At 46.2% G+C, this 27,624-nt stretch overlaps 1 pseudogene; it reads left to right on the plus strand.

The window, feature by feature from the left end:
- LOC137521111 (dimethylaniline monooxygenase [N-oxide-forming] 2-like) overlaps window positions 1-27,624 on the plus strand; it is a 108,695-nt pseudogene that overhangs the window by 63,805 nt on the left and 17,266 nt on the right.

Here is a 27,624-nt window from a genome sequence, read left to right on the forward strand (position 1 = left end):
GGACCACCTAGATGACAGTTTGTTTAGGCTATTGTGAGAATCCGCTCAGCTGCCTGCGCAGGCAGGCAGCCTTTTGACCATTGTTTAGGTTTGCTTGCTGCAGGACTCTGGAAAGGAGACCTTCTGTCAGTTGTGCAGCTTGTGTTGCTGAGGGATTTGCATACATTAGTCATGCAAATCCCTTACCTGCCTTCTTTTGATGACTGGCACTATAAAAGCATTCTGCTCCCAGAATGCTTTGCTGGACATTTCCCTTCCATGGTCTGTTCCTGATGGACACTGCTGGAGTGTCAGCCATTCTCGTTTGTTGAAGTTATCTTAGTGTAATTCGTGGGGATGCACTAGGCAGTTCCCTAGTGCAGTTAGGATTGCATTATCTGTTTTGCCTGTTCCGTCTGTCTTGTGTTTGGATCGCACAAGCCCTAGCGTTAGCAGCTGTGGATCCTTCTGATTGAGTCTGGAGTGTAGGTTGGAACAGCGGTTGTTTCTGCCTACCTCATCTGTTTTGTCTGCCGTGTGTTTGGATCCTTCTGTTCTGTCTCCTGGGATCGCGCTAGCCACTTTTCGCTAGCGCTGGGGATCCTTCTGTTCGGTCTCCTGGGATCGCGCTAGCTACTTTTCGCTAGCGCTGGGGATCCTTCTGTTCTGTCTCCTGGGATCGCGCTAGCTACTTTTCGCTAGCGCTGGGGATCCTTCTGTTCTGTCTTCTGGGATCGCGCTAGCTACTTTTCGCTAGCGCTGGGGATCCTTCTGTTCTGTCTTCTGGGATCGCGCTAGCCACTTTTCGCTAGCGCTGGGGATCCTTCTGTTCTGCTACTCTGTACCTGGATCACGCTAGCCACTTTTCGCTAGTGCTGTGGATCCTATCTCTCGCTTGTCCCTGTTTTCGTGTGTCTGTCTTGTCTGATTCGAAACGCTTGCTGTAGGCTCGGTGAGGTAACCGTTAAGCAAGCGCTCGCGTTCTCTGTTTCGTGTTTGTCTGTCTTTGGTTAGTTAGGCGTGCTTGTCTCTGTTGTGCGTAACATGCGGAGACCGCGCACGAATGCGTGCACTGTTGCGAATGAGTGCGGTGTTCGCGGTCAGCTAGCGTTTGTTATTTTCTTTATCCTTCTCTTTGTATGATTTGCTGTGCCTTTGCTACCCTTGTGCTCTGTCCTGCTCAGTCTTGTGTCGCTATTGGCAATCGCCATTCTTGCGATTGCCTTTCCTACTTCGTTTCCGCCGTTGTGTGTTTGCCGTCGCTGGGTGGCGACTAATTTGGTGGGCACACATTGGTTCTGTCCTTTTGCTCTGTTCCCTGTGGGCTATCCAGCCCTGCCTAATTGTACCTTGTCCCGGTTCTGTACAATTCCCATTTGGCATCTGTGGCTGTGCAGTGGCTGTGTTCGCCTGCACTCCACAGCGCCATCTGCCGGTGGGAATTGCCCTCTGCGGGTGCATAGCACCTAGCCTGGGTGTCCGCAATAATACGCTTGTGGAGGAAATCCGCCGCGTCAGCGCACGTCTGGTGCGCTGACCACGGAGATGATTCCACAATCGTTACAGCTATGAGTAAGGATATGATCCGAAACATGTCAGCCATTTTACTGCCTTTGTGAATTGGATTAAATAAAAACCCTTGGACTCTACCTGCGGGTGTGCGGATAGTATTCCTCTTGTATCCTGACATCTGACCAATGTGTATGACTCTGCCTGTTATTTGACTACGATATTGCCTAGCCCTTTTGTACTTTAGACATCTGATCTCTGTGTTCGATTTCGGCCTGTTTCTGACTACACTATTTGCTAATACTGTGACCTGTATATTACGTTAGTCCTCTGCACACACCAGCGTGCAGGGCCGGGCCGAGGCAGAGGCGAGAGAGGCTCCAGCCTCAGGGCGCAGTGTAGGAGGGGGGCACAACTCACTCAGCTATCATTCCCCTATTGTGTTTGAAGCAGAGACAAATAAGAAAAGGCGATACATGGCAGTGACTTCAAGCCAGATAACTAGAGATGAAGGTGTTGGGGGCCCTGGGGTGCCTCTTAGTCTAATAGCAATCAGTGTGTGACGGCTGGGGTGGGAGGGATGGAGGGGTGCACTTCGGTGTCTTAGCCTTGGGTGCTGGAGGACCTTGTCCTGACTCTGGCTCCTCTTTAAGAAGGCAAATTATACTCGGCATTGCTTTTTAGTAAGAGGGCTTTTCAACCACTTTTAGCCCCTTATGCTTAATGTGGATCCGAGGTGAACTTTTACACATTGCATAATTGTGTTCCTTTCCTATTGTTTATAGGACATTCCTCAAGCCAAATACTTTTTTGTTTTTGTTTTAATACTCTTATTCCCTATAAACTAGAAAAGCCACACCCACAGCTTTTCAGAGAGCCTTGGCAATAGCAAGGGCTCATGAGAGCTCAGTCTGGGCAGGAGGAGGGGGAGGCGTTACTAGTCATTGATTTCAGAGGCAGAGGGGAGGAGGGAAAAGGAGAGGGGATTAGGCTGATGGCTCAAGATACAGATAACACGGCGTGACCAAGCGTCCAGGAGGACGCGAAACGGCCGTCGCTAGGCCCACATCAGTCCCTCACTCCCACCTCCTACACTGACAGGCCCACACGAGGAGCCGCAAGGTACTATATATGTGCAATATTATGCAGATCTTGTATGCAGTTATGAATACGCCATGCACAGAATACAATGTTGATGTACAACACTGGCAATAAATCTACATGCTTAAGACGGAAGATGCACGCTATCTGTTTCTACATGCATAATGTTCAAGATACAGATAAGCCTCCCTCTATGTAATGTTTAGAAACAACATGGCTGCCCTCATTGTATCACAGGAATAAATAATCATATTCTATTGTTTACATCTAGATTTGCTGTGTAAACCATCTAAACTTTAGATAAGATGTATAGACAAGTTACTTGTTATAGTTAGTTTTTCATCTCGGATCCGCTTTAACTAGTGTTTCTTGGTCAACATGACGTTTCTGGTCACACTGTTTCTCCAAAACATTGAATGACATTAATGACTTCCGCTGGACCCCTGGGCCCTCTCACAGTTATACTCTCTGCCCTCCCAAGTTTTCATCATCTGCCTACGTAGAGAGCCAGGCTTGTATAAAGAGCCATTGCCGCAGCTGAGATTAGCAGCCATCTGTCACTTCCCTGTGGCTGCTTTGCTGATCACTCAATGTCAGTCACCATACAATCCACAGACGCATGGCTAAATGGCCACTCTGCCCTCCCATCGATCCTCAGAGAGCTCTATATCAATGTACATCTCTCCGGGAAGCCTTGCTGCTGCTGGCGGACGTATTAAGGGATCAGGAGGGGGAAGGGTCCTTACTGAGCGCCATCAGTGCGCCTTATAGATGACAAGCGGTCATTTCATGGGAAGCTATTATACAGCCACAGATCTGTATTAACCACTTGATAGCTCAGTGAAAAGGCTGTCCAAAAATGTAGTCGTGTGGCCTCAAAGGTGCTTACACACATCCAATTTTGATTAGACAATTTTTACTATTTTCATGTAGTATGAGGACTTACCTATACAATCTGTTCATAGTAGTTAAAATCTGTTGACCCTCAGGCTGGTTTCACACCAGAAACCAGCGTCAGCGATGCGGTATGTCGCGCCCGACGCACCACATCGCACTGTTGAAAAACAGGCCTTCAGGCAAGCAATAGCGGCCAAGCAGGAAGTGACATGCGTATGATGCGCGCTTGTTGTCACTTCCTGCTTCCGGTATGTGTAGGTGTATTGTTTAAAAACACTTCCACGTCGTATTGATCATTTTTTAAACATCCGCGCTTCGCCATAGACTAACATGACTTCTGGGCTGACACAGATCTCCCCAACTTGATGCAGCACTGCGTCGAAGTGTAATTTGATCTCTCAGTTGTGTCAACTGCCTTACTCGGCAGAGCAGCTAATTTGTAAACACAGGACGTAAACCCTATGCCTGCTTCCATTAAAGCAGGAAGGAGACCAGTGGCGTAGCTAAGGAGCTATGGGCCCCAGTGCAAGATTTACATGGGGCCCCCCCAAGTACTCTATACATAACAATTGATACGGCACACCAAAACCTGCCAATGGCAACTACAGTGTCAGAGGTGCAAGAAGGGGATGGGAACAGCTTGTTAATGATTACCACTATTCAAAGTATCTATAGAAGTGATTATTATGAGCACAGGGCCAATAGAGAGCTAATACTGTGATAGAGGGTGGACCCTTCGGGGCCCCTCTGGCCCAAGGGACCCGATGCGGTGCTTACCTCTGCACCCCCTATTGCTATGCCACTGAAGGAGACACACTGCAGATTTATTGCAGGATTTGTATCAGAAGTAACAAATGAATGTTTTTCTTTAAAGGTTATTGTGCTGTTGCTTATTTTTTAGAGCAGAGAAGAAGTTCTGAGTTCAGGTCCACTTTAAATGGACTGTAGAAGTGTGCTACAAATAGCACAGAATAGTGATAAACAGATCGTTTTTTTCCCTAAAAAACGGATCAGTTTAACGCTCCCTGCACACTGCAAATCCGTTTTGCGATTCCGATTTTCAATTCCGATTCTCCCTGAATACATTTAACAGAAAAATGGATAAAAAATGCAGCATGCAGTAAAGATTAAAAATCGGAATTGGATGTAAAAACCAATTAAAAAGCGGAATCAGAATCACATGCAGTGTGCAGGGAGCCTGACCTGTTCTGTACCAGCAGCCTCTGCCCCCTTAAGGACCAGAGACTGCTGGGTACAGCAAAGTGGCACAAAACGGCGCTTACCGACGAATCTCCGCACAGCCCTGCTGCTCTCAACGCTTGCCCATCACCACAGGTTTCTCTCTCAGCCGTCTCTATGACAGCAGAGTGCTATGCGCCGGTCAGAAGCTACTTTGATTGGCTCCTGACCCTGTCAATCAATGTAAGCCGATGGGATTGGCTTACAGTGATGACAGGTCCAGGAGCCAATGAAAATGGCTCTTGACAGGCTCACACATCTCTGCCGTCATATAGTACAGCAGGAGGGGCGTGACTGTGCGCAGCCGAGGCATAGGCTGGAGAGGCTCCAGCCTCAGGGCGCAGTGTAGGAGGGGGCGCACAATTCATTCAGCTGTCATTCCTAATTGTGTATGAAGCAGAAAGAAATAAGAAAAGGGGATACATAGCAGTGACTGCAAGCCAAATAACTAGAAATTAAGGTGTTGGGCAGGTTGTGGGCCCTGTGGACCTCTTAGTCTAATAGCAATCAGTGTGTGACAGCTGGGGTGGGAGGGGCGCACTTTGGTGTCTCAGCCTTGGGTGCTCGATGACCTTGTCCCTGCTCTGCCAGCGTGATACAGAGATTGGTAATATCATAGCTGGATGAACAGAAGGGATTGTTGCTGAGGCAAGACAAAACATAGCTGGATTTTCCTGTGCAGATGTGCAGTCTATAACAGAAACCTGAGGGTAAGCAGAGCTCTGTTTTTAAAGAGCTGAAAGTGTTCACAAGGTGGCAAGGCTCCTTTATATGCAGCTTTACAAGTAGCGTCTCTTAAGGTGCGTACACATGTTCAACTTTTGGATTGTTATTTAAACTGGTCATTTGAACAACTTGAAGTGCAAACAGCAAGTCGTTCAAAAGTCATGTACACACTGACCAACAAAGCAGATGACATGCTAATATACCTAATTTACATGTCGTTTAACCAACTTGATAATGGATAATGGACTGGATAGAACAATGGACTAGATTAACTGACTGATCAAACAACTATATGTTTGATGTCGTTTGTACACACGTACAGACCTGACAGTTGGTCCAACGGATCTGCTAAGCATATTGGGCAAACCGGCTGTTAACAGTTGCTCGACTGCGCGCACACACGTCCAACTACACATGTAGTTTGCACGTACACACATCCACAAGTCGGACAACACGTCCACAAGTCGGACGACAAGTTGGTCTAAAAAGTTGGACATGTGTACATACCTTTAGTTAGCTCTCCAGATTCACTTTAAGGCATTGAACGCAGCAATAAATTGATAGTATGTGAAATTACATATTTACATAGTTATTTGGGTTGAAAAAAAAATACATCCATCCATTGAATTCACAGGAAATCAGTGAGAAGCAAAACTAGAATTATGACAACAAAAGTTATAACTATATACACTATGCTTTTTTGTTCCTGTGGCTAGATCCACACTTGTCCGTAGCTGGTCGGATCTGTTTCAAACGGATCCGATTTGGTATTTTTTTTCCTCCATTTTTCATCTTTTGTATCTATTTGCAGCAGATGTTTCCAGTCTGGGGAAGCTTACCTTCCTTCTTTGCGTTCCACCGCTCGCCGCTTGACTTCCTACAACCGTGCGTTCAGGTTTTCAACATGGATCCCCCTGAACACAGACAGATCCATTTTTAATTTGAGTGAAGAGAGCTGCTATTTTTAACATTGGTATCCGTGGCTTTGTTTTTGATCCGGGCCAAAAAACGGAGCCACAGATACGTTTTTAAAATAAGTGTGAACCTACTCTAAGTCTTGTATTGATATTATGTAGGTTTTCCTCAGTACCCGACATGGATCCTGGGTGGTTAGCCGTTTTTCTTATGGCGGCTTACCTACTGATATGACAGTATCAAGGCGCTTTACTATGTGGATTAAGAACCTGCTGCCAAATGTTCTTGCTGCTAAGATAAGTGAGAAGATTATGAGTAGGTGGTTTGATCATTCTAACTTTGGCTTGGAACCTAAATTCAGGTACCCATTTTAAATTTGATGTGCAATATATGTATAGCTAATTATGATTACTGTGTGATAAGAAAAAGAGAGGAGAATTGGCACTGCTGTATTCTGCCTTTAATCCAGAGTGAAACATACACTGCAATCCAAAGTGTCGCATACCATCATGTAAAAAGTACAATTGAGTGACATACATACCATTCTATGCAGGAAGTGGTGCTCACGGTGGGTGCTGGGCACAGATAGCCTTACAGCCGTTTTGCGCTATAATGCGTTTCTACGGAGGCTGCGTAGAAGCGCATTATAAAATTGTACTTTTTACATGATGGTATGCTACAATTTGGATTGCAGTGCATGTTTCACTCTGGATTAAAGGCAGAACACAGCAGTGCCAATTCTCCTCTCTTTTCTTATCACACAGTTATGATCTGTTTGCATCAGAGCACGCTTGTTGCACCAGAGTGTTGGAAGAGAGGTGTGTGCATTCTGCCTATCTCTCTGACTAGCAGCCACCCAACTGGAGTGCCGACTCTTTGCCTTTTCTACCATTGAAACTAATTATGATTACACCCAAGAGTACACCTGCCATGAAGATAAATAATGGGCAATGGCAATATTGGAGACATACTCCTATTAGTCTGTGTGGTGGTGATACTTTAGTTGAGGACTGAGCCACACATGCCTTCATATTGACTCTATATATGTCAGTGGTTCCCAATCTTTTCCAGGTCGTGACACATCTTGGCAATATAATGCTGAACGCACAATGGTGGCTGCAGCGACAAACTTCTTATGCTGCTGGAACAATAGAGGGGCTCAGAAACAATATAATGCTGAACGCGCAATGGTGGCTGCAGCGACAAACTTCTTATGCTGCTGGGATAATAGAGGGGCTCAAAAACAATATAAGGCTGAACGCACAATGGCGGCTGCAGCGACAAACTTCTTATGCTGCTGGGATAATAGAGGGGCTCAAAAACAATATAAGGCTGAACGCACAATGGCGGCTGCAGCGACAAACTTCTTATGCTGCTGGAATAATAGAGGGGCTCAGATACCATATAATGCTGAACGCGCAATGGTGGCTGCAGCGACAAACGTCTTATGCTGCTGGAACAATAGAGGGGCTCAGAAACCATATAATGCTGAACGCACAATGGTGGCTGCAGCGACAAACTTCTTATGCTGCTGGAATAATAGAGGGGCTCAGAAACAATACAATGCTGAACGCACAATGGCGGCTGCAGCGACAAACTTCTTATGCTGCTGGAACAATAGAGGGGCTCAGAAGCAATATAATGCTGAACGCACAATGGCGGCTGCAGCGACAAACTTCTTATGCTGCTGGAACAATAGAAGGTCTCAGAAGCAATATAATGCTGAACGCACAATGGCGGCTGCAGCGACAAACTTCTTATGCTGCTGGTACAATATAATGCTGAACGCACAATGAATAAACAATGGAGAGCCTCAGAAACAATATACTTCTGTAGCTAACACAATGAAGGGAGAGGGTGTTAGAGATACAAAATCCTGCAGCTGCAATGTGTGAAGGGCAGCACTAATATGCTGCTGCAATGTGTGAAGGCCTTGCACTAATATGCTGTGCTGCTGCAATGTACACTGCTGCTGCTGGCACAATGAGCTAGGAGAGACAGTATGCTGGTGCAACACAGGTCCAATATGCTGCTGCCACTGTCTTCTCATTTACAAACAAGATGCCGGCCACAGGAAGAAGTCACACCCTTATGTGTAAGGGTGTAAACTTCCTTATCATCTGCTGCCAATAAGATTGCATTTGTGGGGAAATCGACTGCTGCCAATAAGATTGCATTTGTGGGTAAATCTGCTGCCATTAAGATTGCATTTGTGGGTAAATCTGCTGCCATTAAAATTGCATTTGTGGGTAAATCTGCTGCCATTAAGACTTAATGGCAGCCAGATTTCCCCACAAATGCAATCTTTACGGCAGCCAGATTTCCCCACAAATGCAATCTTTACGGCAGCCAGATTTCCCCACAAATGCAATCTTAACGGCAGCCAGATTTCCCCACAAATGCAATCTTAACGGCAGCCAGATTTCCCCACAAATGCAATCTTTACGGCAGCCAGATTTCCCCCACAAATGCAATCTTAACGGCAGACAGATTTCCCCACAAATGCAATCTTAACGGCAGCCAGAATTCCCCACAAATGCAATCTTAACGGCAGCCAGATTTCCCCACAAATGCAATCTTAACGGCAGCCAGATTTCCCCCACAAATGCAATCTTTACGGCAGCCAGATTTCCCCACAAATGCAATCTTAACGGCAGCCAGATTTACCCACAAATGCAATCTTTACGGCAGCCAGATTTCCCCACAAATGCAATCTTAACGGCAGCCAGATTTCCCCACAAATGCAATCTTAACGGCAGCCAGATTTCCCCACAAATGCTATCTTAACGGCAGCCAGATTTCCCCACAAATGCAATCTTAACAGCAGCCAGATTTCCCTACAAATGCAATCTTAACGGCAGCCAGATTTCCCCACAAATGCAATCTTAACGGCAGCCAGATTTCCCCACAATGCAATCTTAACGGCAGCCAGATTTCCCCACAAATGCAATCTTAACTGCAGCCAGATTTCCCCACAAATGCAATCTTAACGGCAGCCAGATTTCCCCACAAATACAATCTTAACGGCAGCCAGATTTCCCCACAAATGCAATCTTAATGGCACTAGATTTCCCCACAAATGCAATCTTAATGGCACTAGATTTCCCCACAAATGCAATCTTAATGGCAGCCAGATTTCCCCACACAAATGCAATCTTAATGGCAACAGATTTCCCCCACCACAAATGCAATCTTATTGGCAGCCAGATTTACCCACACAAATGCAATCTTAATGGCAACAGATTTCCCCCACCACAAATGCAATCTTATTGGCAGCACAGCAATTCACTCACCTCTGGCTGGGTCTGGGTGGAGGAGGGAGGAGCATATAGGCAGGCAGACAGGCAGTGGCTCTGCGGCTGCAGCTGACTGTGACCACGGACGGTGGCAGGCGGCACTAGGAGGCGCAGGCCGGGCTGCGGGCAGTCACTGCGTCCGTGCTGGCGGCCTGGCACCGCTGCTAGTCGCTCTCTGTCCACGCAGGCTGCACGTACCATGGGTCGGGTCGGGCGTCGGGCGGGCAGCCGCGGTAAGCTCACATGCTGAGGCTCCTCCCCCCGTCAAGCGTGACATGAGGTCAGGTGGGTGGGCTGCCTGTTTCCCCATTGGGCTGCGCCGACGTCTACATGTGACGTCAGGCACAGCCGCCCGCACAGTGTGTCCAGCGAGCTGGGAGTGGAGTGGAGTGGGGAGATCCTCATCCTGGGGAGATAAGATAGGAGGATGGACGGTAGACCCGCCAGCGCCTCCGCCCTCTGCTCATAGTACTGTAAGACTACAACAACATGGCCGCCGATGTCCGCAAATGCGGATGGCGGCGGCCATTTTCTTAGAGCCCTGCAGTATTTGACGAGTAGGAAGGAGGCGATCTGCCGGGGAGACAAGCGGGGGAGGAGAGAGCGGCGACACATAGCCGGGGATGCCGCGACACATATATGTGTCGCGGTACACAGGTTGGGAACCTCTGATATATGTGGTCCAACAATTGTTATTGTTATTATTTAGTATTTATATAGCTCTGACATCTTCCGAGTATATTGCCTTGTCACTTAACTGTCCCTCAGAGGGGCTCACAATCTAATCCTACCATAGTCTTATGCTTATTTATGTAATCTCTAGTGTATGTATCATAGTCTAGTGCCAATTTAGGAGGAAGCCAATTCATTTATCTGTATGTTTTTGGGATGTGGGAAGAAACCCACGCAGACACAGTGCATGCATGGCGTATGGTTAGAATGAACTCTTGCTGAAAGTTAAACTGCTTAAAGGACCGCAAACTCGAAAATAAAGATGCTTTCTACCTTTTTTCTTTGCCACATCTTTTCTACTTGATACCTAGGGTAATAGTTCTTGACACATGCTCCTACTGATGCATCCATCGGCTATAGCAAAGCTGCTGGAGAAAGCAACTGCTATTTAATATGTGCCTTTAAAAATAATTAAAAATCCCCCAATAAGAAAGATAGACTAGTCTAAAAACTGTCAGTCCTGTCAGATTTTTAAGACCTATTGTAAGTGACAGTGACGTAGGAAAAATACATTTAAAGTACAGCTTATACATATGCATACACAGGCATTTTGAAATTTTACTTTATTTTTTATTGCATTTAAAAACTATATACAATGTTCTAGCATTATTGCCATATAGTTGTTTATTTTTCCAAAGGTTAAAACATCCAATGGTGAATGATTACCTACCTGGTCAGATTTTACAAGGATCAATCAAGGTGAAACCTGGCATTGCATCATTCTCCGGTACATCTGTCACCTTTGAAGATGGCACTGTGGCTGAAGTGGATGACATCATTTTTGCCACAGGATATACATCAACATTTCCTTTTCTTCAAGATGCTCTCATTAGGCTAAAGGACAATGATGTATCTTTGTACAAATATGTTTTTCCAATTCATCTGGACAAACCAACTATAGCGTTTCTTGGTTTAGTACAACCACTTGGACCTATTATGCCAACAGTTGAACTACAAGCTAGATGGGCGACCAGAGTGTTTAAAGGTGTGTATTATTCATATTGTCTGGGTTAATTTTATTAAAAAATACTTTTATTTATATTTTACGTATCAGCAAATGTGAAAATGAAAGACAATGGGCCACCTGGGCAATTTATGACCTGTGCAAAAGTTATTATTATTAACACCAATAAGTATACATAATGTGAAAAAAGAGGTTTTTTTGTGGAAAGCAAAGAGGGTTTTGCTTTAGTATGAAGGTTAGAAGGTTAGGGTTATGTATTAGCAACGAAAGGAGGTATTATTTTGCTGTAGGTAACCAATCTGGTAAAGTCAGGCTCCACTCCCCCATGACCCCCCCCCCCCCCAAAAAAAAAAACACAGCAGCACCGGCCATGTTCTCAGTCTTCAGCTGCTGCTGTAGTGAGAGGAAGGGAAAGATTGCTGCAGAGACAGGGACAGTTAGCTAGGTGGTTCTTTATTGCTGAAAGCCCCCAAAACAAAAGTCCTCGTGAGGGCTCGTATTGTTCTATTGTGTTTGTTTTTTTTTTTGTGTGTGTGAGACACTGAATACAGGCCAGGCCACAGAAATTGCTGGGCCTTGCAGTTCTACTATCCTCTTCTATCTATTACAAGCCAGCACATTGTCTATCATAAGCTGTGCTTAGCTTGCAACTGTACTTGTGATTGAACATACTATAGGATATCTGTCTGTGTGGGTAACACACTGCATACAGGCCAGGATACAGCCATTGCTGGGTCTTGCAATTCTACTGTCCCCTTCTATCTATTACAAGCCAGCACACTGTCTATCATAAGTTGTGCTTAGCTTGCAACTGTATTTGTGATTGAACATACTATAGGATATCTGTCTGTGTGGGTTAAAGTACACAGCCCAGTGATACACACATAGCTGCTGTGGATTTGACATTGATTGTGTGCCTCTTTGTGATTACACACACTGCCTACCACTATTGAATACTGCTAGTAGTACTGCATACTCTACTCCTACAGATCCTTTCATCTATAGGAATAAAGGACCTCTCTCTCTCCTGGATATCTTCCTACCTCTCTGGAAGGTCTTTCACTGTTTCTTATTCAGATCAGGCCTCCTCTTCACATCCTCTGTCTGTAGGGGTACCTCAAGGCTCTGTCCTCGGTCCCCTCCTCTTCTCCATCTACATGCATGGTCTTGGTAACTTAATCAGCTCATTTGGTTTCCAATACCACCTATATGCAGACGATACACAACTGTACCTCTCGGCCCCAGACCTTAACTCCCTCCTCACACGGGTTCCCGACTGCCTGTCCGCTATTTCCTCTTTCATGTCCTCTCGCTTCTTAAAACTTAATATGAATAAAACTGAACTAATAGTCTTTCCACCATCCCTGTCCACCCCTTTGCCTGATATTACAATAAATGTTAACAACACATCTATAACATCAGTTCCCAAAGCACGGTGCTTGGGGGTAATATTTTATTCTTCTCTCTCATTTACTCCTCACATTAACTCCCTAACCAGCTCCTGCCATTTCCAACTGAAAAACATAGCACGTATCCGACCTTTTCTCTCCCATGACACAACCAAAATGTTAGTACATGCTTTTATTATATCTCGATTGGACTACTGCAATATATTGCTTGGTGGACTTCCAACTAACCGACTAACACCGCTCAATTCTGTACTGAACTCTGCTGCTCGACTCATTCATCTCTCCTCTCACTCTTCCTCTGCTGACCCTCTCTGTCAAGCTCTTCACTGACTACCAATTAATGAAAGGATTCAGTTCAAACTCTTAACCCTAACCTACAAAGCTCTCCACAATCTCTCTCCTCACTAGTCTCCAGATACCAACCCAACCGCAATCTTAGATCTGCACATGAGCTTCTTCTATCCTCTTCTAAAATTACCTCCTCACATTCACGTGTACAAGACTTCTCACGTGCTTCACCCCTCCTCTGGAATGCCCTTCCACAACACATCCGCCACTCTCCCACCTTTGAAATCTTTAAACGATCCCTCAAAACCCACCTTTTCCGACAAGCATATTCTCTAGCTTAGTGTAACGATCCGCTCAGCTGCCTGCGCAGGCAGGCAGCCTTTTGATCATTATTCAGGTCTGCATGCTGCAGGACTCTGGAAAGAAGACCTTCTGTCAGTTTTGCAGCTTGTGCTTGCTGAGGAATTTGCATACGTTGTCATGCAAATTGCCTGGCCACATTCATTGGAGGCGTGTACTATAAGTACTATGTGTGTCCCACAATGCTTCGCTGCTCATAGAGGTTTGTTCCTGCTGGACTCACCTGGAGTGTCAGCCACTGCTATCTTAGTAAAGTTAATTCTTGGGGAGTGCTCCTTGCATTCCTAGTTAGTGCAGTCAGTTTGTGTATAATTTGTACTGCCTATTCTGTCCTGTCTTGTCTGTCGCGATTGCGCTGTCACCAGCGGCGGTTGATAGCGAATCGCTCTGTCTTGTTTGGATCGCACTAGCCTCTAGCGGTAGCGGCTGTGGATCCTTCTGATCTAGTTCCTGGAGTGTAAGCTGGAGCAGCGGTTGCTACCAGCTACCTCATCTGATCTGTCTTGTTTAGATCGCACTAGCCGCTAGCGTTAGCGGCTGTGGATCTTTCTGATCTGTGTTCCTGCTTGGATCACACTTGCTCTGGAGGAAGAGCGGTGGATCCTTTCTGCCTAGTTCCTGTTTCTCGTTTGTCTGTCTTGTCTGATACGGGTGCTTGCTGTAGGCTCGATTAGGTAACCGTTAAGCAAGCGTTCACGTTCTTTGTTTCGTGTTTGTCTGTTGATGGTTAGTTAGGCGTGCTTGTCTCTATTGTGCTTATCACGTGGAGACCGCGCATAACCGCGTGCACTGTTGCGAATGAGTGCGGTGTTCGCGGTTAGCTAGCGTTTATTATTTTCCGTATCTTCTCATTGTATGATTTGCTGTGCCTTTGCTATCCTCGTATTCTGTTCTGATCTGCCTTGTGTCACTTCTGGCAATCGCCGTTCTTGGCGGTTGCGTTTCTGTTTCGCACCTGCTGTTGTGTGTGCGCGGTCGCGGGGTGGCGACTAGATTGGCGCACACACATACAACCTGTCCCTTTGCTCGTTCTCATTCGCAATCGCTTCTCTTGCGATTGCGTTCTGCGCTTCATACAATTCCTGTCTGGCATTTGTGGAGGTACAGAGGATTGGTTCCTCTGCACTCTCCAGCGCCATCTGCCGACAGGAATTTCCCTCTACTGGTGCTTACACCAAAAGCTGGGTTCTAGTATCTTGACACGCTTGTGGAGGACCTCCGCAGTGTCAGCGCACATCTTTGTGCGCTGAACACGGAGATATCCCACAATCGTTACACTTAGGCCATGCACCCACTAAATAACCTAATTACGCACTGCCTGTACATATACTGTATACTTCCCCACCTCTTGTTTCCACCCCATTCCTTTAGATTGTAAGCTCGCAAGGGCAGGCCTCTCACCCTTTTGTGTCATGGACTGTTATTAATTGAATTGCTTGCACACTGTTAGACATTTATACATTTTAGTCATCATGTTAAATCAAATTGTAATCAGCAGTGCTGTATCTTGTATCAGTGTTTATATTTGATGTATATCATTGTCTGTATCATTATGTATCCCTTGTTTGTTTTCTTACATTGTACAGCGCCACGGAATATGTTGGCGCTTTATAAATAAATAATAATAATACCCCCAATATGGAAAAAATGACAGGCAGAGGCAGAGGAAGAGGAAGAGGCAGGCCATCCCGCAGGTCTTTTTAAGGTTGTGCTGGTGTGATTTTGTGCAGCCCTCCACCAATGCACATTGTTCAGAGGGCACATACCCTCAACCCCCAAAATTCTAAAAACGTAGTTGACTGGTTAACACAGAACACCTAATCTTCCTCAGCTTCCGCACGGAACCGTGACATATCTTCCTCCTCCTGCTCTTATTCAGGCAACCCACAACTACTTATCACTCAGCCAGCAGCCACCACCACTACTACTAGCACCACAGCCGCTCCACTTGAGCTGTCGGTGGAGTTATTCACACACTCCTGTGATGAATTTACCAATCCACAACCATTATTGTTACAAGATGAAGGCGCTAAGGATGTTACACCAACACCACCTCATATGTCTCACTTAGGCGTCACTACACACATGGATGTAAGGTGTGAGGATGATGATGAACTACCTGTTGTTGGTGTAGATTTGGAAGTGTCTGATACAAGCAAAGCTATGGATGATGATGATGATGGGGGCATGGATGCCACGTGGGACCCCAGAAGATGAGATGAACAGGGGGACAGTTCAGAGGGGGAGACAGAGAGGAGGAGGAGATGAGTTGCTGTAAGCAGCAGGGGGAGCTTGTTGCAAACAGCTCATGGCAGTGTCCGACAGCATGTATCGCCACCTAGGGTCAGCCAGCCAACACGCCCTTCAATGCCTGCTGCTGCCACCACCAGCATGCCGCTATCCCAGAGCTCACCAGTGTGGCATTTTTTTGTGTGTCTCTGCCTCAGATTACAGCAATGCCATCTGTAATCTCAGCCAACGAATACTGAGCAGTGGAAAGTGCAACACCCACCTAGGGACAACTGCCTTAAGAAGGCACATGTTCTCCAAGCACAAACACCAATGGGATGAGCACATGAGGAAAAGCAGCACACAAACGCAAAGCCACTCTTCTCCTCCTGGTCCAGCATTTTCAGCCGCTTTATCCTCTGCTGCCCTTGCACCTTCACAGCCACCCTCCTCCACTCTGCTGCTCACCTTGAGCAGTCCTCTGCCCACAGCCAGGTGTCCATTAAGGAAATATTTTAGCGGAAGAAGCCAATGGCCGCCAGCCACCCCCTTGCCTGGCGTCTGACAGCTGGCTTGTCAGAACTGTTAGCCTGCCACATGTTATCATACAAGCTTGAGGACTCTGAGGATTTCCAAAAATTTGTGGCGATTGGGACACTGCACTGGAAGATACCAGGCCACAATTATTTTTCCAAAAGGGCGATACCCAAACTTTACACTACTAACACTACCTGATTGATGTATACACACGCAAGATGTTTTAAAGCTATTTATGCCTCCAATTTAGGAATGTAATGTGATTTCTGCCCTTTAGGGATTATAACCCTACTCTGCGTCAAATACGTAGTTTTCCGAGGGACTTTTGGCATGTATTTCACTCTGGCATACCCCCCTCCAGGTGTTAGACCCCTTAAAACAACTTTTCCATCACTTTTATTGCCAGAAATAGTCCCTGTATGTTCTAAAATTCAACAACAACAGAAGGTAAGCGCTACACAACTAAGTCCATGTGAGTAAAATTTGCATAAGAAGGCATCAACCGCATAGTCCACATCTGCAAAGGTATCAATAGCCAGTAACTTCTTATCTTCCTCTATCCTCCACCAGCACCCGGTGTACAGACACTCACCAGAAAGTAAGACCTTAACTAGGTCTATCAGCGCTTTGGGACACTTCAGGCTGTCCCCCACCACACCGAACTGCTGTATGTCACCACCAGAGCTGAGCCCCTTTTTGTTGCCCCTTCACATTAGATGCCGGTCTCCATGCACTTGTAACCTCAAAGCAAATGCCTCACATAGTTTAAAACCAGCGATAGTTATTTGTATATAAAAAAGGTTGCACTTACAAATTTTCTTCTTTAAAAAACAGCACAGAGTTTTTCTGATACGGGCTCTCCCCCGTTTTGTTGGGCCCCGGCTGGCACTTGTAGTCCCTCTGCTGTGTCCGATCCGGCGCGCACTACCGCTATCCCCACTGCTCAGGACGCCGCTCTGCCCTCGTGGATTAGCTGTTACTTCCGCATCAGTAACCCCGCCTTACATGTTTTGTCATAATGACTCATCAGAAGCTCTTATTTTTTATATACAAATAAATATCGCTGGTTTTACACTATGTGAGGCATTTGCTTTGAGGTTACAAGTGCATGGAGACCGGCATCTAATGTGAAGGGGCAACAAAAAGGGGCTCAGCTCCGGTGGTGACATACAGCAGTTCGGTGTGGTGGGGGACGGCCCGAAGTGTCCCAAAGCGCTGATAGACCTAGTTAAGGTCTTACTTTCTGGTGAGTGTCTGTACACCGGGTGCTGGTGGAGGATAGAGGAAGATAAGAAGTTACTGGCTATTGATACCTTTGCAGATGTGGACTATGCGGTTGATGCCTTCTTATGCAAATTTTACTGACATGGACTTAGTTGTGTAGCGCTTACCTTCTGTTGTTGGTGTATAGAAAAGTGTGATCAGAAGGGGCAGCTCCAACTTATTATTGGACTCTTTTTTTAGAATCCTATATGTGTGCGGTGTAGCGCTGGGCTCCTTATACATATCATGTTCTAAAATTCACCTGCCCAATGGAATTTATGGCGGTTCGCCCGGTTCGTGCGAACTCAAACGTTTGCGGAAGTTCGTAATCGCAGTTTGCGAACCCCAAATCTGATGTTCGGGCCATCTCTAAACATGGATGGAAGTCCTAGCGCATCCCGTGAAGATGCAAAGAAATGTGTTCTCTTTGTATTGTCTTTGCTGGGAATAACATTGTATAAGAAATGTCTTATTTATGGAGCAGTTTTTCCTAAAACTAAGGGTATTGTTATAAATAATAATAACTATTGTTTTATGTATGCAGAAGTTTACTAAGGTATTTGGGAACATGAATATTATTATAATCCAGTCAATTATTATTATTATTATTACCTAGTCTTTTTGAGCTTAGCTGTCAATCTTTTTCTATTACTACACTGTATTTTCTGCTTCTGGTTTAGTGTGGGGAGAATAGGGAAGATAATACACTGTGGGAGTCCCTTTAGGCCATAGTCTGCTTGTTGGACATATTCTTCTCTGTCCGTAAACGACTCCGTCTGTCAAGGATGAAGCCTGCCAGCAACCATGATTGTGCTTACATTGCCTCCTTTGCATTTATTCCAGCCTACATCTAAAACTAAATCATTAAGCCGGGAATTAACACCTTAGGAAGCGAACTTTATGTTGTTTCATGTTCACAAAATGCCTTAAGATTTAGGTTCATCCTAGGATAGTAAATCAATGCCAAAAACTGAACCAACCTTGATATCCGCTTGTACTTTGTATGCGGTAGTTAATTAGATAAAAATGTTATTCATCAGAACTCTATATTGGCTTGTGATTACTTTGTACAGATTAGGGACTAGGAATGATCAATGAGAATGATCAATGAGGTGCAAATAATTTCCCCTTGCACTCAAATTTCATATAAATTTATATACAGCTTGAAATTGGACCAATCAGAATAACTTCCTGACATTTTTTATGGGTCCATGTTCAAGATGCATAACGTTTACATGACATTTGAATGCAAGGAGAGATTATTTGTACCTCAATGATCATCAGTAATTGGAACCTCTCATCTCTTATTATTTTATTAACTATTTATTTGCACTTTCTCTAAATGGTCTCTGCCTCTTTGGTCTGGTGGCTTTGTCCACCATGTTCAACATGCGTCCTTACAAGTGATCTATATGGAGCAATTATATGCTTTCATTGTGTCTTTAAAAGGATACTTAAGCTAGTGAAAAAAAAAAATCAGTTTTACTCACCCGAGGCTTCTTCCAGCCCCCTACAGCTGTCCCGTGCCCTTGCAGTCACTCACGGATCTTCCCGCCAGCTAGTTCTGTTTTCGCCGACAGGCTTACTGCACCTGCGTCTCTTTCTTTGCATTCTTGTCCACAATAGCGTCCTGCACAGGACGCTGTTGAGGATAGGAACGCAAAGAGGGCTACACGTGGCCAGGACTGTTGGGCCTGTCGGCGAAGCAAAACTAGCTGGCAGCGGGGGACCGGAGAATCCGTGAGTGACTGCGAGGGCTCGGGATGGCTGCAGGGGGCTGGTAGAAGCCCCAGGTGAGTAAAACTGATTTTTTTTTCTCCTACTCTTAAGTTCCTCATTAAATCCCTTTTAATACTTCCTAAAATGTGTATTTTGCAGCTGGTGTTTTGCAAGTACTCTTCCAAATTTCTGTTTTCACTAACAAAATAACACTGTATAGTTAGATCAAGCATGTGCTTCCTTCCAGATTCACGTGTCATATTTTTCACACTGAAGGGTCATGCCGAGGCAGAGGCAAGAGAGGCTCCAGCCTCAGGGCGCAGTATAGGAGGGGGCACACAACTCACTCAGCTATCATTCCCCTATTGTGTTTGAAGCAGAGAGAAATAAGAAAAGGGGATACATGGCAGTGACTGCAAGTCAGATTACCAGAGATTAACTACTTTGGCCTCCTGGACGTACTAGCTACGCTCAGGAGGCCATGTGCGCTCCCGCACGCCCCCGCGGCCGATTGCACGCGCACTCCCGGCCCGCGGTTCGCTAGCCAGGCAATCAGTGAATCGGGCTATGGTGCCCGATCACTGATTGCTCTCCCCCCAAGAAAAACCGTCAGCTTCGCACGGAAGCTGAGGTTTTTCTGTTCCTATTTCCCCCGACGTCACTCTAAGCGTCCGTGTTATGCTTAGAGTGACGTCATTGTAAACAAACTCATGGCTGCCATCTTGTGGCCAAAAAGCTAACTGCATGAAAATGCAAAAAAAATTTAAAAATAGACCTATATGTACAAAAAAAAATTGATTTGCATCCCACCCTCCCAAAAATACCCACATACAATGTTTGATAATAATAAAAAAAAAAAAACATTACAATAAAAAAAAAGCACATAAATATTTACCTAATGGTCTAAACTTTTTAAATATCTATGTAAACATGAAATATTTCTATTTTTTTTTTAATTATAAGCTTGTAAATAGTGATGGATGCAAAACGGAAGAAATGCACTTTTATTTCCAAGTAAAATATTGTCGCCATACATTGTGATAGGGACATCATTTAAACCGTGTAATAACCGGGAGAAATGGGCACATACAATACGTGAGTTTTAATTGTGGAGGCATGTATTATTTTAACCACTTGAGGACCGTGGGCTTTACCCCCCTTAAGGACCGGCCACTTTTTTTCCATTCAGACCACTGCAGCTTTCCCGGTTTATTGCTCGCTCATACAACCTACCACCTAAATGAATTTTGGCTCCTTTTCTTGTCACTAATAAAGCTTTCTTTTGGTGCTATTTGATTGCTCCTGCGATTTTTACTTTTTATTATATTCATCAAAAAAGACACGAATTTTGGCAAAAAAAATGATTTTTTTAACTTTCAGTGCTGACATTTTTCAAATAAAGTAAAATTTCTGTATACATGCAGCACGAAAAATGTGGACAAACATGTTTTTGATTTAAAAAAACCCCATTCAGTGTATATTTATTGGTTTGGGTAAAAGTTATAGCGTTTACAAACTATGGTGAAAAAAGTGAATTTTCCCATTTTCAAGCATCTATGACTTTTCTGACCACCTGACATGTTTCATGAGGGGCTAGCAGGCCCGGCCCTAGACCATTTGCCGCCTAAGGCAAACTTTAAAGAAATCGCAGCTGCGCCAAACCCCCCCCCCCCCCCGTGGGTGTGGGGGGGGCCACCCGAGCTGGAGGGGATAGCGGGCAGGAAGGGGGTATTGGGGCTAGCGGCGGGGAGGGGGGTCGGACCCCCCCCTCCCTCGCCTGGGTCCCCCGTCCTCCGCTCCCCTCCAGCTTGTTATGCGCGCTGGCTGGCTGGCTGCAGCTGTAAGAGGCAACGGGCGGGGATCACTCACCTCTTCCTCGTTCAGCCTGCGCTCCACTGACGTCACTTCCTGCTACGCCGCAGGAAGTGACGTCAGTGGAGCGCACGTTGGAACGAGGAAGAGGTGAGTGATCCCCGCCCGTTGCCTCTTACAGCCGCAGCCAGCCAGCCAGCCAGCGCGCATAACAAGCTGGAGGGGAGCGGAGGACGGGGGACCCAGGCGAGGGAGGGGGGGGTCCGACCCCCCTCCCCGCCGCTAGCCCCAATACCCCCTTCCTGCCCGCTATTACCTCCAGCTCGGGCGGCACTCCACACCCACGGACGGGCGGGTGCCGCCCCCTCAGAAGTGCCGCCTGAGGCAAACGTTTCACCCCGCCTCATGGGCGGGCCGGCCCTGGGGGCTAGAATTCCAGGATAGTATAAATACCCCCCAAATGACCCCATTTTGGAAAGAAGACATCCCAAAGTATTCACTGAGAGGCATAGTGAGTTCATATAAGATATTAATTTTTGTCACAAGTAAGCGGAAAATGACACTTTGTGCCAAAAAAAAAAAAAAGTTTCCATTTCTTCTAACTTGCGACAGAAAAAAATGAAATCTGCCACGGACTCACCATGCCCCTCTCTGAATACCTTGAAGTGTGTACTTTCCAAAATGGGGTCATTTGTGGGGTGTGTTTACTGTCCTTGCATTTTGGGGGGTGCTAATTTGTAAGCACCCCTGTAAAGCCTAAAGGTGCTCATTGGACTTTGGGCCCCTTAGCGCAGTTAGGCTGCAAAAAAGTGCCACACATGTGGTATTGCCGTACTCGGGAGAAGTAGTATAATGTGTTTTGGGGTGTATTTTTACACATACCGATGCTGGGTGGGAGAAATATCTCTGTAAATGACAATTTTTGATTTTTTTTTACACACAATTGTCCATTTACAGAGATCTTTCTCCCACTCAGCATGGGTATGTGTAAAAATACACCCCAAAACACATTATACTACTTCTCCTGAGTACGGCGATACCACATGTGTGGCACTTTTTTGCACCCTAACTGTGCTAAGGGGCCCAAAGTCCAATGAGTACCTTTAGGATTTCACAGGTCATTTTGAGAAATTTCGTTTCAAGACTACTCCTCACGGTTTAGGGCCCCTAAAATGCCAGGACAGTATAGGAACCCCACAAATGACCCCATTTTAGAAAGAAGACACCCCAAGGTATTTCGTTAGTAGTACGGTGAGTTCATAGAAGATTTTTTTGTCACAAGTTAGCGGAAAAAGACACTTTGTGAAAAAAACCAATAAAAATCAATTTCCGCTAACTTGTGACAAAAAATAAAATCTTCTATGAACTCACCGTACTTCTAACAGATTAACTTGGGGTGTCTTCTTTCTAAATTGAGTCATTTGTAGGGTTCCTATACTGTCCTGGCATTTTAGAGGCCCTAAACCGTGAGGAGTAGTCTTGAAACAAAATTTCTCAAAATGACCTGTGAAATCTTAAAGGTACTCATTGGACTTTGGGCCCCTTAGCGCAGTTAGGGTGCAAAAAAGTGCCACACGTGGTATCGCAGTACTCGGGAGAAGTAGTACAATGTTTTTTGGGGTGTATTTTTACACATACCCATGCTGGGTGGGAGAAATAACTCTGTAAATGGACAATTGTGTGTAAAAAAAATCAAAAGATTGTCATTTACAGAGGTATTTCTCCCACCCAGCATGGGTATGTGTAAAAATACACCCCAAAACACATTATACTACTTCTCCCGAGTACGGCGATACCACATGATTGGCACTTTTTTGCAGCCTAACTGCGCTAAGGGGCCCAAAGTCCAATGAGTACCTTTAGGATTTCACAGGTCATTTTTGTTTCAAGACTACTCCTCACGGTTTAGGGCCCCTAAAATGCCAGGGCAGTATAGGAACCCCACTAATGACCCCATTTTAGAAAGAAGACACCCCAAGGTATTCCGTTAGGAGTATGGTGAGTTCATAGAAGTTTTTTATTTTTTTGTCACAAGTTAGCGGAAATTGATTTTAATTGTTTTTTTTTCACAAAGTGTCATTTTCCGCTAACTTGTGACAAAAAATAAAATCTTCTATGAACTCACCATACTCCTAACGGAATATGTTTGGGTGTCTTCTTTCTAGAATGGGGTCATTTGTGAGGTTCCTATACTGCCCTGGCATTTTAGGGGCCCTAAACCGTGAGGAGTAGTCTTGAAACAAAATGTCGCAAAATGACCTGTGAAATCCTAAAGGTACTCATTGGACTTTGGGCCCCTTAGCGTACTTAGGGTGTAAAAAAGTGCCACATATGTGGTACCGCCGTACTCAGGAGAAGTAGTATAATGTGTTTTGGGGTGTATTTTTACAAATACCCATGCTGGGTGGGAGAAATATTTCTGTAAATGACAATTGTTTGATTTTTTTTACACACAATTGTCCATTTACAGAGAGATTTCTCCCACCCAGCATGGGTATGTGTAAAAATACACCCCAAAACACATTATACTACTTCTCCTGAGTACGACGATACCACATGTGTGACACTTTTTTGCAGCCTAGGTGCGCTAAGGGGCCCAACGTCCTAATCCCAGGTCATTTTGAGGCATTTGTTTTCTAGACTACTCCTCACGGTTTAGGGCCCCTAAAATGCCAGGGCACTATAGGAACCCCACAAGTGACCCCATTTTAGAAAGAAGACACCCCAAAGTATTCCGTTAGGTGTATGGCGAGTTCATAGAAGATTTTATTTTTTGTCACAAGTTAGTGAAAAATGACACTTTGTGAAAAAAAAACAAAAATCAATTTCCGCTAACTTTTGACAAAAAATAAAATCTTCTATGAACTCGTCATACACCTAACAGAATACATTGGGGTGTCTTTTTTCTAAAATGGGGTCAGTTTGTGGGGTTCCTATACCGCCCTGGCATTTTACGGGCCCAAAACCGTGAGTAGTCTGGAAACCAAATGTCTCAAAATGACTGTTCAGAGGTATAAGCATCTGAAAATTTTGATGACAGGTGGTCTATGAGGGGGCGAATTTTGTGGAACCGATCATAAGCAGGGTGGCCTTTTAGATGACAGGTTGTATTGGGCCTGATCTGATGGATAGGAGTGCTAGGGGGTGACAGGAGGTGATTGATAGGTGTCTCAGGGGGTGGTTAGAGGGGAAAATAGATGCAATCAATGCACTGGGGAGGTGATCGGAAAGGGGTCTGAGGGGGATCTGAGGGTTTGGCCGAGTGATCAGAAGCCCACACGGGGCAAATTAGGGCCTGATCTGATGGGTAGGTGTGCTAGGGGGTGACAGGAGGTGATTGATGGGTGTCTCAAGGTGTGATTAGAGGGGGGAATAGATGCAAGCAATGCATTGGCGAGGTGATCAGGGCTGGGGTCTGAGGGCGTTCTGAGAGTATAGGCGGGTGATTGAGTGCCCTAGGGGCAGATAGGGGTCTAATCTGATGGGTAGCAGTGACAGGGGGTGATTGATGGGTAATTAGTGGGTATTTGGAGGAGACAATAGATGTAAACACTGCGCTTGGGTGGTGATCTGATGTCGGATCTGCGGGCGATCTATTGGTGTGGGTGGGTGATCAGATTGCCCGCAAGGGGCAGGTTAGGGGCTGATTGATGGGTGGCAGTGACAGGGGGTGATTGATGGGTGGCAGTGACAGGGGGTGATTGATGGGTGATCAGTGGGTTATTACAGGGAAGGACAGATGTGAATAATGCCCTGGCGAATTGATAAGGGGGGGTCTGAGGGCAATCTGAGCGTGTAGGCGGGTGATTGGGTGCCCGCAAGGGGCAGATTAGGGTCTGATCTGATGGGTAACAGTGACAGGTGGTGATAGGGGGTGATTGATGGGTAATTAGTGGGTGTTTAGAGGAGACAATAGATGTAAACACTGCGCTTGGGTGGTGATCTGATGTCGGATCTGCGGGCGATCTATTGGTGTGGGTGGGTGATCAGATTGCCCGCAAGGGGCAGGTTAGGGGCAGATTGATGGGTGGCAGTGACAGGGGGTGATTGATAGGTGGCAGTGACAGGGGGTGATTGATGGGTGATTGACAGGTGATTGACAGGTGATCAGTGGGTTATTACAGGGAAGCACAGATGTAAATATTGCACTGGCGAATTGATAAGGGGGGGTCTGAGGGCAATCTGAGCGTGTAGGCGGGTGATTGGGTGCCCGCAAGGGGCAGATTAGGGTCTGATCTGATGGGTAACAGTGACAGGTGGTGATACGGGGTGATTGATGGGTGATTGATGGGTAATTAGTGGGTGTGTAGAGGAGAGAATAGATGTAAACACTGCGCTTGGGTGGTGATCTGATGTCGGATCTGCGGGTGATCTATTGGTGTGGGTGGGTGATCAGATTGCCCGCAAGGGGCAGGTTAGGGGGTGATTGATGGGTGGCAGTGACAGGGGGTGATTGATGGGTGATTGACAGGTGATCAGGGGGGATAGATGCATACAGTACACAGGGGGGGTGATCTGAGGGGTGGGTGATCAGGAGGGGCAGGGAGGGGGGGTAAAAAAAAATAGCATTGACAGATAGTGACAGGGAGTGATTGATGGGTGATTAGGGGGGTGATTGGGTGCAAACAGGGGTCTGGGGGGTGGGCGGGGGGGGGGGTCTGAGGGGTGCTGTGGGCGATCTGGGGCAGCGAGAGGGGAGAAATCAGTGTGCTTGGGTGCGACATAGGGTGGCTGCAGCCTGCCCTGGTGGTCCCTCGGACACTGGGACCACCAGGGCAGGAGGCAGCCTGTATAATACACTTTGTAAACATTACAAAGTGTATTATACACTTTGTATGCGGCGATCGTCGGGTTAACATCCCGCCGGCGCTTCCGTATGGCCGGCGGGATGTTGCGGCGGGTGAGCGGAGACAGGCGCCGGCGGAGGACCGCGTCACGGATGACACGATCGCTCCGCCCATGCCCCTACAAGGACCGCCGCCATTTGTCAATACGGCGGTCCTTGCGGGGTCCACTTCCCGGCCGCCAATTGTCAATATGGCGGTCGGGAAGTGGTTAAAACTATAATGGCCGAAAACTGAGAAATAATGACTTTTTTCAGTTTTTTCCTTATTCTTCTTGTTAAAATGCATTTACAGTAAAGTGGCTCTTAGCAAAATGTACCCCCCAAAGAAAGCCTAATTGGTGGCGGAAAAAACGAGACATAGATCAGTTCATTGTGATAAGTAGTGATAAAGTTATAGGCTAATGAATGGGAGGTGAACATTGCTCGGATGCATAAAGTGAAAACGACTGAAGGCTGAAGTGGTTAAGGTGTTGGGGGCCCTGGGGTGCCTCTTAGTCTAATAGCAATCAGTGTGTGACGACTGAGGTGGAAGGTATGGAGGGGTGCACTTTGGTGTCTCAGCCTTGGGTGCTGGAGGACCTTGTACCGGCTCTGGCTTCTGATTAGTGTTGGGCGAACAGTGTTCGCCACTGTTCGGGTTCTGCAGAACGTCACCCTGTTCGGGTGATGTTCGGGTTCGGCCGAACACCTGATGGTGTTCGGCCAAACTGTTCGGCCATATGGCCGAACTAAGAGCGCATGGCCGAACGTTACCCGAACGTTCGGCTAGCACTGTGATTGACCAAACGGGTCACGTGTAGTGTTGGGCGAACATCTAGATGTTCGGGTTCGGGCCGAACATCGAGCCGAACTCCGAACATAATGGAAGTCAATGGGGACCCGAACATTTGTGCTTTGTAAAGCCTCCTTATATGCTACATACCCCAAATTTACAGGGTATATGCACCTTGGGAGTGGGTACAAGAGGAAAAAAAAATTAGCAAAAAGAGCTTATAGTTTTTGAGAAAATCGATTTTAAAGTTTCAAAGGGAAAACTGTCTTTTAAATGCGGGAAATGTCTGTTTTCTTTGCACAGGTAACATGCTTTTTGTCGGCATGCAGTCATAAATGTAATACATATAGGAGGTTCCAGGAAAAGGGACCGGTAACGCTAACACAGCAGCAGCACACGTGATGGAACAGGAGGAGGGTGGCGCAGGAGGAGAAGGCCACGCTTTGAGACACAACAACCCAGGCCTTGCATGAGGACAAGAAGCGTGCGGATAGCAATTTGCGTTTTGTCGCCATGCAGTCATAAATTTAATACAGATGAGAGGTTCAATAAACAGGGACCGGAAACGCTAACCCATCACAGATGTTCATTGTTCATGTTACTTGGTTGGGGTCCGGGAGTGTTGCGTAGTCGTTTCCAATCCAGGATTGATTCATTTTAATTTGAGTCAGACGGTCTGCATTTTCTGTGGAGAGGCGGATACGCCGATCTGTGACAATGCCTCCGGCAGCACTGAAACAGCGTTCCGACATAACGCTGGCTGCCGGGCAAGCCAGCACCTCTATTGCGTACATTGCCAGTTTGTGCCAGGTGTCTAGCTTCGATACCCAATAGTTGAAGGGTGCAGATGGATTGTTCAACACAGCTATGCCATCTGACATGTAGTCCTTGACCATCTTCTCCAGGCGATCGGTGTTGGAAGTGGATCTGCACGCTTGCTGTTCTGTGTGCTGCTGCATGGGTGTCAGAAAATTTTCCCACTCCAAGGACACTGCCGATACCATTCCCTTTTGGGCACTAGCTGCGGCTTG

The sequence above is a fragment of the Hyperolius riggenbachi genome, chromosome 6 (assembly GCF_040937935.1).
Source record: "Hyperolius riggenbachi isolate aHypRig1 chromosome 6, aHypRig1.pri, whole genome shotgun sequence".
Lineage (NCBI taxonomy): Eukaryota > Metazoa > Chordata > Amphibia > Anura > Hyperoliidae > Hyperolius > Hyperolius riggenbachi.